We start from the raw sequence: 17,850 nt of genomic DNA on the forward strand, positions 1-17,850 counted from the left end.
AGCAGGTTAAGCATCAGGGGCAGGTCAATAAATATGATCTAGAGCAGGTCCAGAACCATGGACAGAGGGAGGTCCAGTGATATAGACTACAGCAGGTCCAGCAACATGGACTGGGACAGTAATATGGACTAGGGCAGGTCCAGCACCATGGACAGAGAGAGGTCTAGTGATATAGACTACTGCAGGTCCAGCAACATGGAAAGGGGCAGCGATACAGACTGTTGCAAGGTCAGCAACATGGAGAGGGGCAGTAATATAATCTGGAGCAGGTTTAGCACCATGGACAGAAGCAGTAATATAGGACTGCAGCGGGGTCAGCTGGACTTCAGAAGTCCAGAACCGTGGAAAGGAGCAGGTCCACCAATAAGGACTAATATGAACAGGTGTAGGAATATGGACTGTTGGAGGCCCAGCACCATGGACAGGTGCAGGAATATGGACTACAGCAGGTTCAACAAAATGAGCAGGTGCAAGAATATGGACTATTGCAGGTTCATCACCATGGACAGGTGCAGGAATATGATCTAATACAGGTGCAGGTATATGGTCTATTAGAGGTTCAGGACCATAGACAGGTGCAGGAACATGGACTATTACAGGTTCAGGACCATAGACAGGGACATGTTTATGGACTACAGCAGGTACAGCACCATGGATGAGTTCTGCATCAATAACTGGTAGAATCAGAACCACTTGCAAGAAACCCTCATCCCTCCTGACAGAAGCATCAGAAACACAGCGAGACATTGCTAGCAGGGGATGTCAGAGAAAGCCAAGCACAGACAGAGACGACCTGAGACAGTCCCAGCTGGAGGGAACCAGAAAGAGACTGTCAGTGACAGTCCATGGAGATCCATCCAGAGCTGGAGACAGCCAGGCAGTCATCATCATCATCACCAGAGACAGAGCTGAGGAGGCAGCAGAAAACAGGGCTGGCACTGCAGTGTGCGGCCACCTACCTTCAGCTGGGCTCTCCCTGCGCCATGCCATCCACCTGGTGCCAGCACTGGCCGCCCTTTCTGCAGCAGCCCCCGCCTCAAGCAACCGAGCTGGCACGGAGGGGGCATTCAAAGGGCAAGAAGGGCTCCATCCATAGCTCCAATCCCCGGCTAGTTATCCCAGGCCATGGCGCTGCGCCCCGGCAGTGCGCGCACCTTGACAGCCCCCCGAGAGGCAGAGGAAGGGCGCACATCCGACCCCCGGGAGGACCGCGCGGCAGCCGCCTTGTCCAATCCCTCGCTCGGTTAGTCTGGGTGTTTAGGGTGGGGGAGGCTGGAGGTGACAGGGAAGGAGGGAGGGCGGGGCCTGCGGCGGGAGGCGGGGCCCCGGGGCCAGTCCTCAGCACTGCGCCGCATAACATCGGGGCATCGCACACGTGCAGGGTCTGCCCACAGCCGCCCCGGCACATGCATGAGCAAAACACCCGAGTGCCCGGCACAGTCCTGCCACATGTGTGTGCATGAGCCCATCCATGTAGCAGCAGGCACTACACACTAAAACATAGCTAACATGTAGAGATAGAGCACATACATGTGACACAGGTACCACACACTAAAACATAGCTAACATATATAGATAGAACACATACATGTAACACAGGTACCACACACTAAAACATAGCTTATATAGATAGAGCACATCCATGTAACACAGGTACTGCACACTAAAACATAGCTTATATAGATAGAGCACATGCATGTAACACAGGTGCTACACACTAAAACATAGCTTATATAGATAGAGCACATACATGTAACACAGGAGCTACACACTAAAACATAGCTTATATACATAGATAGAGCACATACATGTGACACAGGTACTACACACTAAAACATAGCTTATATAGATAGAGCACATGCATGTAACACAGGTGCTACACACTAAAACATAGCTTATATAGATAGAGCACATGCATGTAACACAGGTGCTACACACTAAAACATAGCTTATATAGATAGAGCACATACATGTAACACAGGAGCTACACACTAAAACATAGCTTATATACATAGATAGAGCACATACATGTGACACAGGTACTACACACTAAAACATAGCTAACATATGTAGATAGAGCACATACATGTAACACAGGTACCACACACTAAAACATAGCTTATATAGATAGATAGAGCACATCCATGTAACACAGGTACTGCACACTAAAACATAGCTTATATACATAGATAGAGCACATACATGTGACACAGGTACTACACACTAAAACATAGCTAACATATGTAGATAGAGCACATACATGTGACACAGGTGCTATACACTAAAACATAGCTTATATAGATAGATAGAGCACATCCATGTAACACAGGTACCACACACTAAAACATAACAGCTAACATACAATATACAGATAGAGAACATGCATGTGACATAGGATATACTCTAAAACATAACTGCTAATGTAATAACAGCAATACAGCCACATAAGGGCAGGAATACATCACACACAAGTAACCTAGACTTTACACACAGGAGACATAACTGCTAATATACAGTGTAATAGCAGTATAGCTACACAAGGACACCAATGGATCACATACAAGTAACACAGACTTTACACACAGAAACCAACACAATAGACACTAATAAAGCACATACAGGACAGGCAGCATAGACGCTGCACATAGAAGGTGTAACAGGCAGCACACACAATAGGACATACAATTCTACACTGACATCTGTGTTCAGTCCACATCCCCTGCATGTGAATGAGATTTTCCAAACCCTATTCACATGCAGATTTCCGAAATAATAATAATAACAATAATTATACTAATAATAAAGTAATAAAATAAGCATACATAAATAGAAGTGGTAACAAACCATATAGGTATATAAAGAGAAGTAAAGCACAATAACTATAGAGAATGGAGACATGAAGACCCCGGGGAGGGAGAACACATATCAACACTACACACAAAATGGCCCATAACAAATAATATGGAAGAAGAGATGGACATTGACACGTGAATGATGAACTGCGCGCCAGGGCTGATCAGCTGGGACATTATTGTTTGTTATGGAGCATTCTGTGGGACAGAGATGACATCGTCCGCGGCACAGGGCTCGGATGTGCATGTAAAATAAGCAGTAAACACATAAATCTCACAGAACAGTAATGGTACAGTACACAGACTGGTCCAAATATAATAGGACTAACATGCTGATTGGTGAGTAAACCTAGCACCCCCAGGTATGACGTAGTAATAATACTTGTGATATAAGCAGCGCACACATAGAGCTGGTCCATGGGTCTGGGTTATATACAGCAAAATGTCTCATATATATACAAACCGGATTCCAAAAAAGTTGGGACACTATACAAATTGTGAATAAAAACTGAATGCAATGATGTGGAGGTGCCAACTTCTAATATTTTATTCAGAATAGAACATAAATCACAGAACAAAAGTTTAAACTGAGAAAATTTACCATTTTAAGGGAAAAATATGTTGAATCAGAATTTCATGGTGTCAACAAATCCCCAAAAAGTTGGGACAAGGCCATTTTCACCACTGTGTGGCATCTCCCCTTCTTCTTACAACACTCAACAGACGTCTGGGGACCGAGGAGACCAGTTTCCCAAGTTTAGAAATAGGAATGCTCTCCCATTCTTGTCTAATACAGGCCTCTAACTGTTCAAGCATCTTGGGCCTTCTTTGTTGCACCTTCCTCTTTATGATGCGCCAAATGTTCTCTATAGGTGAAAGATCTGGACTGCAGACCGGCCATTTCAGTATCCGGATCCTTCTCCTACGCAGCAATGATGTTGTGATTGATGCAGAATGTGGTCTGACATTATCTTGTTGAAAAATGCAGGGTCTTCCCTGAAAGAGATGACGTCTGGATGGGAGCATATGTTGTTCTAGAACCGGAATATATTTTTCTGCATTGATGGTGCCTTTCCAGACATGCAAGCTGCCCATGCCACACGCACTCATGCAACCCCATACCATCAGAGATGCAGGCTTCTGAACTGAGCGTTGATAACAACTTGGGTTGTCCTTGTCCTCTTTGGTCCGGATGACATGGCGGCCCAGATTTCCAAAAAGAACTTCGAATCGTGACTCGTCTGACCACAGAACAGTCTTCCATTTTGCCACACTCCATTTTAAATGATCCCTGGCCCAGTGAAAACGCCTGAGCTTGTGGATCTTGCTTAGAAATGGCTTCTTCTTTGCACTGTAGAGTTTCAGCTGGCAACGGCGGATGGCACGGTGGATTGTGTTCACTGACAATGGTTTCTGGAAGTATTCCTGAGCCCATTCTGTGATTTCCTTTACAGTAGCATTCCTGTTTGTGGTGCAGTGTCGTTTAAGGGGCCGGTATGGTTTTACGGCCTTGACCCTTACGCACAGAGATTGTTCCAGATTCTCTGAATCTTCGGATGATGTTATGCACAGTTGATGATGATAGATGCAAAGTCTTTGCAATTTTTCGCTGGGTAACACCTTTCTGACATTGCTCCACTATCTTTCTGCGCAACATTGTGGGAATTGGTGCTCCTCTACCCATCTTGGCCTCTGAGAGACACTGCCACTCTGAGAAGCTCTTTTTATACCCAATCATGTTGCCAATTGACCTAATTAGTGTTAATTGGTCTTCCAGCTCTTCGCTATGCTCAAATTTACTTTTTCCAGCCTCTTATTGCTACTTGTCCCAACTTTTTGGGGATTTGTTGACACCGTGAAAATTTGAATCAACGTATTTTTCCTTTAAAATGATACATTTACTCGGATTAAACGTTTGATCTGTCATCTACGTTATATTACAAATAAAATATTGACATTTGCCATCTCCACATCATTGCATTCAGTTTTTATTTACAATTTGTTTAGTGTCCCAACTTTTTTGGAATCCGGTTTGTATATATTTATTTAATGCACTTATATAGCGCTACTATATTCCACAGGACTTTACAGACATTATCAGCACGCTGTCCCCTAATGGGGCTCACAATCTAAGGTCCCTATCAGTATGTCTTTGGAGTGCGGAAACCGGAGAACCCAGAGGAAACCTACGCAAACACGGGGAGAACATACAAACTCTGTGCAGATGTTGCCCTTTGTCGGATTCGAACCAGTGCTAACTACTGAGCCACCGTGCTGCCTACACACACCAGCACACCTTAGTATAAAGAGGAGTGCCAGCAATATAAACCTGACCACTGTTCCATCAATAAAATTAAAAAAGACCACAGCACTTCCAATTGGTGATAAAAATGTGAAGTCCTTTATTAAAGAAGGTTCAGAAACCTGCATGAGCATTGGAGTCAGTAAGGTCTCCTGCTACTTAATCTATTCAGACTTTACTGCAGTGAGGGGAATACTGTTAAGACACCCTTCACGCTTGGACACGACTTGGTCGGTCGCGTCTCGGAAACCTGTAAACCTTGATTGCGAATTACAGGCACAACGGCAAAAGTGAGATTGCCAGCCGTAGATTCTGCAGGAAGAGACTTGAGAAAGAGAGAGAGGAAAGAGTCTGATAATTGACCTCCTTGCTCAAATCTATATAAAACCATCTGAGGAGATTCGCACTGTATATTGTAGGAACTGTGGGGGTCATTTATCAAACTGGTGTAAAGTAGAACTGGCTCAGATTCCTGCTTTCATTTTGGACAGCTTCTTTGGAAAATGAAAGGAGGAATCTGATTGGTTGCTTTGTGCCCCTGTGTTTTTGGTATTGTTGGATGTACAGTACAACAACTTCCATTTTTCACTACCGTAAAGAGAGACGTTTATTCTGTTAAATCTGGTCGGGTTACTGATTCCGTGCATCAAACGCCCGACATTGCACTCTACACGTCCTGCCTTGTACCCATACAAACACTTGACATCATGGGCACCCCAACTACCACGAAGCAGGAGCCCCAACCTCAGGATGTGCTCTTGGGGAACAAAGGGTGCTCCCCGCTTTCACTGCATGGCTGTAAGGAGCAACGGTGCGAGGAAGGCCACCGTGATTGACTGTGACGGCCAGAGCCACTACCACTCCCATCCTCTGCTCCAACTCTTCTTGGGTTGCTACAGTATGAGGTGCCACCATGGGACCATGAGAGACAAGCTAAATTCAAGTGGATGCTGATATAGTTCTTCTCTTCAAGATAGACAACCTGCAGAACTTTTAGAGCTAAGCCTGACCATAAAGCTAGGGCTCCACCGCTATTCAAAAATTCACATTAGAATCACGGTTAAAGGGGTTCTCCCAGGACTCATGTAAAAAATGAAAATCAGACATCATACAGTACATGACAATCTCTTTTTAGTAAAACTAGACCCAGCCCTGTACCTCACATGGGTCCAGAGATCTCCCCGTTCATTGCTCTGCTAGATTTATATCAAGCCGATAGCTCAGGGGGCGTGTCCATTCTGGTGCAGTTCAGGGGGCGTGTCAATTCTGCAGCAGTTCAGGGGGCGTGTCCATTCTGTTGCAGTTCAGGGGGCGTGTCCATTCTGCTGCAGCTCTCTCCCAATCACAGCTCAGGAGGCAGTGGAAGGATGAAACTGAGCATGTGCGACCAAAAAGAACAAACAGCAGGTGGCGCTCATAAAGGAAAGCTCCTACCAAAAACGTAAACTCCAGCTTTGCTTGTCCCCAAACAAATGCTGAGTTCCCCAAATTGTAAGTATTCAACTTATGTCCTCGAGGGTCATTCCATTTCCCCTGTTTTTGGTCCTGTAGACAATGATTTTTTTTCTTTGAAATTCCTGTTCAATGGGCAAAAAATGTATGATTCGCAAAATGTAATTATTGGCGGTGCCTGCATGGAGGCACGATGGTCCCCATAGGTTTGCATTGTAGACCTGTAGACCACAGTATCTTGCAATAATCTAGAGAATGCAGAATACTGCACAATACTGCTGGAATGACATGAAGATTGATGCAAGGCTGACTCTTAGGCTCGTGCTATCCTAGCACTGAGGGTAACTAATAAGATAGGAGCAGATAGAGTATCTTCAAATTAAATTTATGGCTCTGCATCCTCATCTGTATCCATTCTATTGAACCCGTGAATGCACGCCCGGTCACAGAATCACACAGAAGCCAATTTCCATGTCTTCACACATAACTCCTCGGGTGAAGATTAATATCTGGCCCTGGCTCTTGCTCCACTAGCACATGAATACTGGCTCTAGGTGAGAAGAGCTGTAGAATATTTCCTGTATTATTTATGTATAAGAGTCCATAGGTTCAAATCTATTATCACCGTCTTATATTTTATACTGTGTATAGACAGGACCTACATTATTTTAAGAACATATTTCATTACTTACCTTGTACAAATCATCCTGTACTATACTCCAGAGCTGCACTCACTATTCTGCTGGTGGAGTCACTGTGTACATACATTGCTTATCCTGAATTACATCCTGTATTATACTCCAGAGCTGCACTCACTATTCTGCTGGTGGAGTCACTGTGTACATACATTACTTTTCCTGTACTGATCCTTAGTTACATCCTGTATTATACTCCAGAGCTGCACTCACTATTCTGCTGGTGGAGTCACTGTGTACATACATTACTTATCCTGTACTGATCCTGAGTTACATCCTGTATTATACTCCAGAGCTGCACTCACTATTCTGCTGGTGCAGTCACTGTGTACATACATTACTTATCCTGTACTGATCCTGAGTTACATCCTGTATTATACTCCAGAGCTGTACTCACTATTCTGCTGGTGCATTCACTGTGTACATACATTACTTATCCTGTACTGATCCTGAGTTACATCCTGTATTATACTCCAGAGCTGCACTCACTATTCTGCTGGTGCAGTCACTGTGTACATACATTACTTATCCTGTACTGATCCTGAGCTTCATCTTGTATTATACTCCAGAGCTGCGCTCACTATTCTGCTGGTGGAGTCACTGTGTACATACATTACTTATCCTGCACTGATCCTGAGTTACATCCTGTATTATACTCCAGAGCTGCACTCACTATTCTGCTGGTGGAGTCACTGTGTACATACATTGCATTACTTATCCTGTACTGATCCTGAGTTACATCCTGTATTATATTCCAGAGCTGCACTCACTATTCTGCTGGTGGAGTCACTGTGTACATACATTACTTATCCTGTACTGATCCTGAGTTACATCCTGTATCATACTCCAGAGCTGCACTCACTATTCTGCTGGTGCAGTCACTGTGTACATACATTACTTATCCTGTACTGATCCTGAGTTACATCCTGTATTATACTCCAGAGCTGCACTCACTATTCTGCTGGTGGAGTCACTGTGTATATACATGACATTACTTATCCTGTACTGATCCTGAGTTACATCCTGTATTATACTCCAGAGCTGCACTCACTATTCTGCTGGTACAGTCACTGTGTACATACATTACTTATCCTGTACTGATCCTGAGTTACATCCTGTATTATACTCCAGAGCTGCACTCACTATTCTGCTGGTGGAGTCACTGTGTACATACATTACTTATCCTGTACTGATCCTGAGTTACATCCTGTATTATACTCCAGAGCTGCACTCACTATTCTGCTGGTGGAGTCACTGTGTACATACATTACTTATCCTGTACTGATCCTGAGTTACATCCTGTATTATACTCCAGAGCTGCACTCACTATTCTGCTGGTGGAGTCACTGTGTACATACATTACTTATCCTGTACTGATCCTGAGTTACATCCTGTATTATACTCCAGAGCTGCACTCACTATTCTGCTGGTGGAGTCACTGTGTATATACATGACATTACTTATCCTGTACTGATCCTGAGTTACATCCTGTATTATACTCCAGAGCTGCACTCACTATTCTGCTGGTACAGTCACTGTGTAAATACATTACTTATCCTGTACTGATCCTGAGTTACATCCTGTATTATACTCCAGAGCTGCACTCACTATTCTGCTGGTGGAGTCACTGTATACATTACTTATCCTGTACTGATCCTGAGTGACATCCTGTATTATACTCCAGAGCTGCACTCACTATTCTGCTGGTGGAGTCACTGTGTACATACATTACTTATCCTGTACTGATCCTGAGTTACATCCTGTATTATACTCCAGAGCTGCACTCACTATTCTGCTGGTGGAGTCACTGTGTACATACATTACCTTACTTATCATGTAATGATCCTGAGTTACATCCTGTATTATACTCCAGAGCTGCACTCACTATTCTGCTGGTGGAGTCATTGTCTCCGTACATTACACTACTTATCCTGTACTAAATCTGAGTAACAGTTTGTATTTTAGCAGAGCTGCATTTACAATTCTGTTGGCTTAAAGTGTTTGTGCCAAATAGGAATTTATCCTCTATCCATCAGTTAAGGGACAACTAACTGATCGCTGCGAGTCTGACCACGGGGACCTCCACTGATCCCCAGAATGGGGGTCCAATGTTCCCATATTGATCGAGCAGCAGGTCAAGCATGTCTCCTGCTGCTCCATTCATTCTCTATGGGACTAGCAGAGATAGCCAAATCATGCATAGTCTTAGCTTCTCATAAAGGATGTAAAGATGGCATTATCTATCTATCTATCTATCTATCTATCTATCTATCTATCTATCTATTATCTATATATCTATCTATTATCTATCTATCTATCTATCTATCTATCTATCTATTATCTATATATCTATCTATTATCTATCTATCTATTATCTATCTATCTATCTATCTATTATCTATATATCTATCTATTATCTATCTATCTATCTATTATCTATATATCTATCTATCTATCTATCTATCTATCTATTATCTATTATCTATTATCTATCTATCTGCTATCTATCTATCTATCTATCTATCTATCTATCTATCTATCTATTATCTATCTATCTATCTATCTATCTATCTATTATCTATCTATCTATCTATTATCTATCTATCTATCTATCTATCTATCTATTATCTATATATCTATCTATTATCTATCTATCTATCTATTATCTATATATCTATCTATCTATCTATCTATCTATCTATTATCTATTATCTATTATCTATCTATCTGCTATCTATCTATCTATCTATCTATCTATCTATCTATCTATCTATTATCTATCTATCTATCTATCTATCTATCTATTATCTATCTATCTATCTATCTATCTATCTATCTATCTATTATCTATCTATCTATCTATCTATATACAGTCAGGTCCATAAATATTAGGACATGGACACAATTCTAACATTTTTGGCTCTATACACCACCACAATGGATTTGAAATGAAACAAACAAGATGTGCTTTACCTGCAGACCGTCAGCTGTAATTTGAGGGGATTTACATCCAAATCAGGTGAACGGTGCAGGAATTACAGCAGTTTGCATATCTGCCTCCCACTGGATGCTGTGGTGATTTGTCCGGCAAAATGGCGGCATCCATACTGGAACCCGACGACGTCCATTATAGTTAATGGGAGGGATCGGGCTTGGGTTTAAAGGGTTATTCTCATCTCAGACAATGGTGGCATAATCGCTAGGATATGCCCCCATTGTCTGATAGGTGTGGGTCCCACTGCTGGGACATGCACCTATATCGGGACCGGAGTCTCCAGTCCGGCCACCACCAAGCGCTCTCCCCATAGAAGTGAATGGGAGCACACCGCTCATGACCGGGCACCGCTCCCATTTACTTCTATGAGCCCAACGAAAATAGCCAAGCTAGCGCTCAGCTATTTTCAGCGGCCCCATAGAAAATGAACGGAGGGCGGCTGCACATGCGCAGTGCGCCCTCCAACACCTTCGGGCTCCGTTCTCGATATGCCCCCATTGTCTGAGATGAGAATAACCCTTTAAGCAACTAATTCAGTTATTACTTGGGGAGACGCTAATTATACTTCATTATTGTGCCCTGGCGATTTTGGGAACCTGGGTCCCCCATTCTAGTGATCGATAGCGGTCCCAGCAATCAGTCCTTTGCTGATCTAGCAGTACCACGTATCCAGCAAGTAGCAGAATACCCCTTTAAGGTGTCATGTTCCTTTAAATACAACACCTTAGACATTGTTTCCCATACTTGCGCCTGTTTTCCTGGTATTGTCCAAATCTGAACAGCAGTGATGGCCAGTTCGCAGTGTTCGCCAGCGAACACATGCGGGCTGCCATCTTGACTCACAAGTCCGGCGAAGCACAGGTAAGCCCTTACCTGTGCCTGTGCTGCGAGCCGGTCTGAAACAAATGCGGTCACCGGGAACAGGCAGTTTCGAGAACAGCCCGATGAAGGCCCCCGGCGGCTGTTCTCGGAACTGCCTGCTCCCGGTGACCGCATTTGTTTTGGACCGGCCCGCGGCACAGGTAAGGGCTTACCTGTGCATCGCCGGACTTGTGAGTCAAGATGGCAGCCCGCATGTGTTCGCGGGCGAACACTGCGAACTGGCCATCACTGCTGAATAGTGTCCTTTTAATGATGTAGTGAGCACGGGTTTCCTAGATATGGCTTGTAATTTCTGGTTGTTTCTATACCTGCAGAATTTAGGATTTGTATCAGGATTCCTTATTATCAGTGATGAATGGAGGCTACAATCCAAGTGTGCGCCAATTGGTGTGCACTGTGCTATGTTCTGAATGCATGGAGCTCATCATCCCCCATCTCAATGACTGGCCGTGCCGCTGCCTCCCAGGTGCTGAGCATATGTTTTCAGGAGATGCATTGCCAAATGTTGCAGCCGCACACAGCCAGGAGCTCGAGGATCCCAGCGCTGCGATCTGGAAGGACCGCCACTTTCATGCGGTCAGTAGCTGGCATCTGTATCAGTAAGCCCAAACCAGGACTGGGTCCAAAGCTCAGAAGAGCAGCAAATCTCTCCATTACTGTTTTCGGAATATGAAAGAGGCCTCTCCCCATTTAGACAGGAGGAATATGGGAGAAGGCACAAGGGCTGAGAAATTGGTTCCATATAGCGTCAGTATAGAGTTATTAGTAGCTGCTTACAGTATTGAAACCAATTGAAGAGCATCTGTCAGCAGGATCAAACCAGGGATGGGTTCCAAACTCACAACCATTACAGATCGTTCTTAGTACTGATATCTACTTTGCCAAAATGTATTTTTGAGGTCCTCTACAGGGAGTGCAGAATTATTAGGCAAGTTGTATTTTTGAGGATTAATTTTATTATTGAACAACAACCATGTTCTCAATGAACCCCAAAAACTCATTAATATCAAAGCTGAATATTTTTGGAAGTAGTTTTTAGTTTGGTTTTAGTTTTAGCTATTTTAGGGGGATATCTGTGTGTGCAGGTGACTATTACTGTACATAATTATTAGGCAACTTAACAAAAAACAAATATATACCCATTTCAATTATTTATTTTTACCAGTGAAACCAATATAACATCTCAACATTCACAAATATACATTTCTGACATTCAAAAACAAAACAAAAACAAATCAGTGACCAATATAGCCACCTTTCTTTGCAAGGACACTCAAAAGCCTGCCATCCATGGATTCTGTCAGTGTTTTGATCTGTTCACCATCAACATTGCGTGCAGCAGCAACCACAGCCTCCCAGACACTGTTCAGAGAGGTGTACTGTTTTCCCTCCTTGTAAATCTCACATTTGATGATGGACCACAGGTTCTCAATGGGGTTCAGATCAGGTGAACAAGGAGGCCATGTCATTAGATTTTTCTTCTTTTATACCCTTTCTTGCCAGCCACGCTGTGGAGTACTTGGACGCGTGTGATGGAGCATTGTCCTGCATGAAAATCATGTTTTTCTTACCTTGCAGACTTCTTCCTGTACCACTGCTTGAAGAAGGTGTCTTCCAGAAACTGGCAGTAGGACTGGGAGTTGAGCTTGACTCCATCCTCAACCCGAAAAGGCCCCACAAGCTCATCTTTGATGATACCAGCCCAAACCAGTACTCCACCTCCACCTTGCTGGCGTCTGAGTCGGACTGGAGCTCTCTGCCCTTTACCAATCCAGCCATCTGGCCCATCAAGACTCACTCTCATTTCATCAGTCCATAAAACCTTAGAAAAATCAGTCTTGAGATATTTCTTGGCCCAGTATTGACTTTTTAGCTTGTGTGTCTTGTTCAGTGGTGGTCGTCTTTCAGCCTTTCTTACCTTGGCCATGTCTCTGAGTATTGCACACCTTGTGCTTTTGGGCACTCCAGTGATGTTGCAGCTCTGAAATATGGCCAAACTGGTGGCAAGTGGCATCTTGGCAGCTGCACGCTTGACTTTTCTCAGTTCATGGGCAGTTATTTTGCGCCTTGGTTTTTCCACACGCTTCTTGCGACCCTGTTGACTATTTTGAATGAAACGCTTGATTGTTCGATGATCACGCTTCAGAAGCTTTGCAATTTTAAGAGTGCTGCATCCCTCTGCAAGATATCTCACTATTTTTGACTTTTCTGAGCCTGTAAAGTCCTTCTTTTGACCCATTTTGCCAAAGGAAAGGAAGTTGCCTAATAATTATGCACACCTGATATAGGGTGTTGATGTCATTAGACCACACCCCTTCTCATTACAGAGATGCACATCACCTAATATGCTTAATTGGTAGTAGGCTTTCGAGCCTATACAGCTTGGAGTAAGACAACATGCATAAAGAGGATGATTTGGTCAAAATACTCATTTGCCTAATAATTCTGCACGTAGTGTATGTGTCTTTGCTACTGTCCATTGCTACTCTTTACAGATCAAATGGTTTCCCCCTTTGTCTTCATTTCAGATTGTTTTCTTCTAGATAGTTGATTCCTGAAGAAAACAAACAGGTCCAGAACATCTACGTACTGTATGCTCTGAAGAATTGTGGAAAAGAGGAAGCCGATGATGAAATGTGTCCTTGTACAAGCAACAGTGGATATAGGATCGAGTAGAACCAAAGGTATCATTCAATCTTTGAGGGTATTGCACCCCTTCTTTCTAGATAGGTAGAGCTCCAAATGGTCAGACCCCCACCAATCATATGAGACATTCTATGGTATAAACACATCTGCCCTTTAAGAAAACTCAGTGGGGATATCTGTAGACCTCTTGAAGACTACAGAACAGATAATGTTACCAGAATGAAAACTCCCGAAACTCGTGTTCAGCTCTGCTATGTTTCCAAGTCTATTTGAGGATATGCTCACCAGGTCGGAATATGCATCGAAGTGAGTACATGGCAGAGTAGATTCCAAGAGAAAAATCCAAAGTAGGGATTTCAGCCGCAGATTTCCGGATTTGCGGATCTACACGTGGTTTTAGCCCCAATCAACGGGACAAATTAACACGTGGCCACTGACCACGTTTTTATGTGTGAAAATCACGGCCGCCATAAACATTAGTGATGAGCGAACTTTTAAAAAATTCAATTTGGCTACTTCGCCGAACTTCGACAAGAAATTCAATTTGTTACGAATTACTTCGTAAGGAATCATATTCCATTGTATGGAGCGGGCACAATGACGGGGAACAGCGATCGGGCCCCCCCCCCCCCCCCGTCATTTGACCCCTCAGATGCCGCGTTCAATGCTGATCGTGGCATCTGAGAGTCACATTCAGCCTATCAGGGGGTTAATCAGGGCTTAAACAAAAAAAAACACCTCATCCATTTAATCGCGGAGGTAGCCATCTTGATTGAAGAAAAAGCGCCATCGTGAGGACGTGGTGACTTCACACATTAGCTTGCGTGAGAATTGGTGCATCTTATTCAATCAAGATGAGCAAATCTATTTGTCGATTGTCAGAATCTCAGATTTTTTTTAGGCACCGAATCGAACATGAATCTTTTCTGGTTTGATTCGGACGAATCTTGTAAAACGCAGGAGGTTATTGCAGTCAGTTGCGGCCAAGCAGCTACACCTGACGCTGTATAAGACCGAGGGGACGGGTGAGGGAAAATGAAATAATTCATGAAAAATTAACAAAACAAGATAGGAGGTTTTCATTAAAAAATTGTCACGGACGGTGTACAGGAAACAAGACAATGCAACATGCATATATGACTCACTGGATCCAAAGCTAAGGAACCAAAAAGGAGACCCCTGCACAAGAGCTGGCACTTTCCCTGGCTGCTCAGCCTATGCAAAAATCCCAAAGGTGGATGGTTGCATATCCACGTACCTCGACTATATAACACCTGAACACCCTACAATAGTGAGGGGACACGACCACCGGCTCCCTACACCAGACACGGAGGGAGTCAGGGTCACCTGGGATCCAGCAAACAGAAAATAACAGATAAATGTACAGTACTTAACTTAGTAGCAGACTGGGAAATAGGATCAGCATGCACACACACTCCAGGAAGAAGTATAAGCCGCCCAGTAAAGCATTATGGGGAGGAATTTAAAGGGAAGCAATCAGTCCAACGACATGACAGCTGAGAGAGGCTAACGAGATGAGGAACTGAATACCACAACAAAGAAAACTCAAGGAGGAGGTTCTGAAAGGCCTCTGTCAGAGCTTCTCAGCTGTCTGGTTGTGACAGTACCCCTCCCTCTACGAGTGGACTCCGGACACTCAGAACCCACCTTCTCAGGATGGGACCTATGGAAAGCCCTGATGAGACGAGAAGCCTTAATGTCCGTCACTGGGACCCACATCCTCTCCTCAGGACCATAACCCTCCCAATGAACAAGGTACTGAAGAGAACCGCGGACAAGACGAGAATCCACAATCCTAGAGACCTGAAATTCAAGCTTCCCATCAACCATAATCGGAGGAGGAGGCAAAGGCGAGGGTACAATGGATTGAACATAAGGTTTAAATAAGGACTTATGAAAAACATTATGGATCTTCCAAGTCTGAGGAAGATCAAGACGGTAGGCAACAGGATTGATGACAGACAGGATTTTGTAAGGCCCAATAAACCTAGGACCCAACTTCCAGGAGGGAACCTTCAATTTGATATTCTTGGTAGACAACCACACCAGATCACCAACATTCAGGTCCGGACCAAGCACACGTCTCTTATCTGCCACACGCTTATATCTCTCACTCATGCTCTTTAGATTATCCTGAATCTTTTGCCAAATAGATGACAAAGACGAGGAGAATCTGTCCTCATCAGGTAAACCAGAAGACCCCTCTCCTGAGAAAGTCCCAAACTGCGGATGAAACCCATATGCACCAAAAAATGGTGACTTATCAGAGGACTCCTGACGACGGTTATTTAAAGCAAACTCAGCAAGGGACAAAAAAGAACACCAATCCTCTTGATTCTCCGCCACAAAACAGCACAGATATGTCTCCAGATTCTGATTGACGCGCTCTGTCTGGCCATTCGACTGCGGGTGGAAAGCAGAAGAGAATGACAACCGAACCCCCAAGCGAGATCAGAAAGCCTTCTAGAATCTGGAAACAAGCTGCGTGCCCCTATCAGGGACTATGTCTGAAGGAATACCGTGCAATTTGACAATGTGATCAATAAATGCCTGCGCCAGCATCTTAGCATTGGGCAAACCAGGAAAAGGGATGAAATGCACCATTTTGCTAAAACGGTCCACCACCACCAGAATCACAGTCTTCCCCGAGGAACGAGGCAGGTCCGTTATGAAGTCCATGGACAGATGTGTCCAAGGACGGGAAGGAATGGGTAAGGGAAGGAGAGGACCTGATGGCCGTGAATGAGGGACTTTGGCACGAGCGCAAGTCTCGCAGGCTGCCACAAAACCCTCAACCGACTTACGAAGCGCAGGCCACCAGAATCTCTGAGCGATGAGATCCAGTGTGGCTCTTGCCCCCGGGTGCCCAGCAAGGACCGTATCGTGGTGTTCCTTAAAAATCTTGTGTCTTAAAGCGAGAGGCACAAACAACCTCCCAGGAGGACAAAGATCAGGAGCCTCTGACTGGGCTGCCTGCACCTCTGCCTCCAATTCAGAAAAAAGAGCAGAGACCACCACACCTTCAGCCAAAATGGGACCCGGGTCTTCAAAATTCCCGCCTCTGAAAGGGCATCTGCCTTCACATTCTTAACTCCTGGGCGGAACGTGACAACAAAATTAAACCTAGAAAAGAACAAAGACCATCTGGCCTGTCTCGGGTTCAGACGCTTGGCTGACTCCAAGTAGGCCAGAATTTTATGGTCAGTAAATACGGTAATAGGGTGTCTGGCTCCCTCTAGCCAATGGCGCCATTCCTCAAATGCCAACTTGATGGCCAACAATTCCCTATCTCCCACATCGTAATTTCTCTCTGCGGAGGAGAGTTTTTTCGAGAAAAAGGCACACGGTCGCCATTTGGCAGGAGAGGAACCCTGAGACAAGACCGCCCCCACACCCACCTCAGAAGCATCAACCTCAACTATGAAGGGTAAAGAAATATCAGGTTGCACCAAGATGGGAGCGGAAGCAAAACTCTCCTTGATATTAGAAAAAGCCTTACGCGCCTCTACTGACCAAGAAGAAAAATCTACCCCTTTTCTGGTCATATCAGTGAGTGGTTTAACAATAGAGGAATAATTCAAAATAAACTTCCTGTAATAATTGGCAAAGCCCAAAAAGCGCATCAGCGCCTTCTGATTCTCAGGAAGCTCCCACTCAAGCACAGCGCGGACCTTCTCGGGGTCCATGCAAAAACCAGAAGCGGAGAGAAGAAACCCCAGAAATTGAATTTCTGGAACCGCAAACACACATTTTTCCAGTTTCGCATATAATTTATTCTCCCGCAGGATGAGCAAGACCTGACGTAAATGTTCCTTATGAGTTTTGAAATCAGGAGAAAAAATCTAAATGTCATCCAAATACACTAATACAAATTTTCCCATCAAATGATAAAAAATGCTGTTCACGAAATGCTGAAAAACGGCTGGGGCATTCATCAAACCAAAAGGCATAACCAAATACTCAAAATGGCCCTCAGGGGTATTGAAGGCCGTCTTCCATTCGTCT

General features: G+C 44.1%; 1 protein-coding gene across 1 annotated transcript in view; it reads right to left on the reverse strand.

The window, feature by feature from the left end:
• Positions 1 to 1,046, reverse strand: part of LRFN1 (leucine rich repeat and fibronectin type III domain containing 1) — a 189,648-nt gene extending 188,602 nt beyond the window's left edge. Inside the window, 1 exon segment of the mRNA XM_044268541.1 lies at positions 960 to 1,046. The gene's annotated coding sequence lies outside the window, so the exon portion shown is untranslated.
• Between the last annotated feature and the right edge of the window lie 16,804 nt (positions 1,047 to 17,850).

This window comes from Bufo gargarizans, chromosome 9 (genome assembly GCF_014858855.1).
Source record: "Bufo gargarizans isolate SCDJY-AF-19 chromosome 9, ASM1485885v1, whole genome shotgun sequence".
NCBI lineage: Eukaryota > Metazoa > Chordata > Amphibia > Anura > Bufonidae > Bufo > Bufo gargarizans.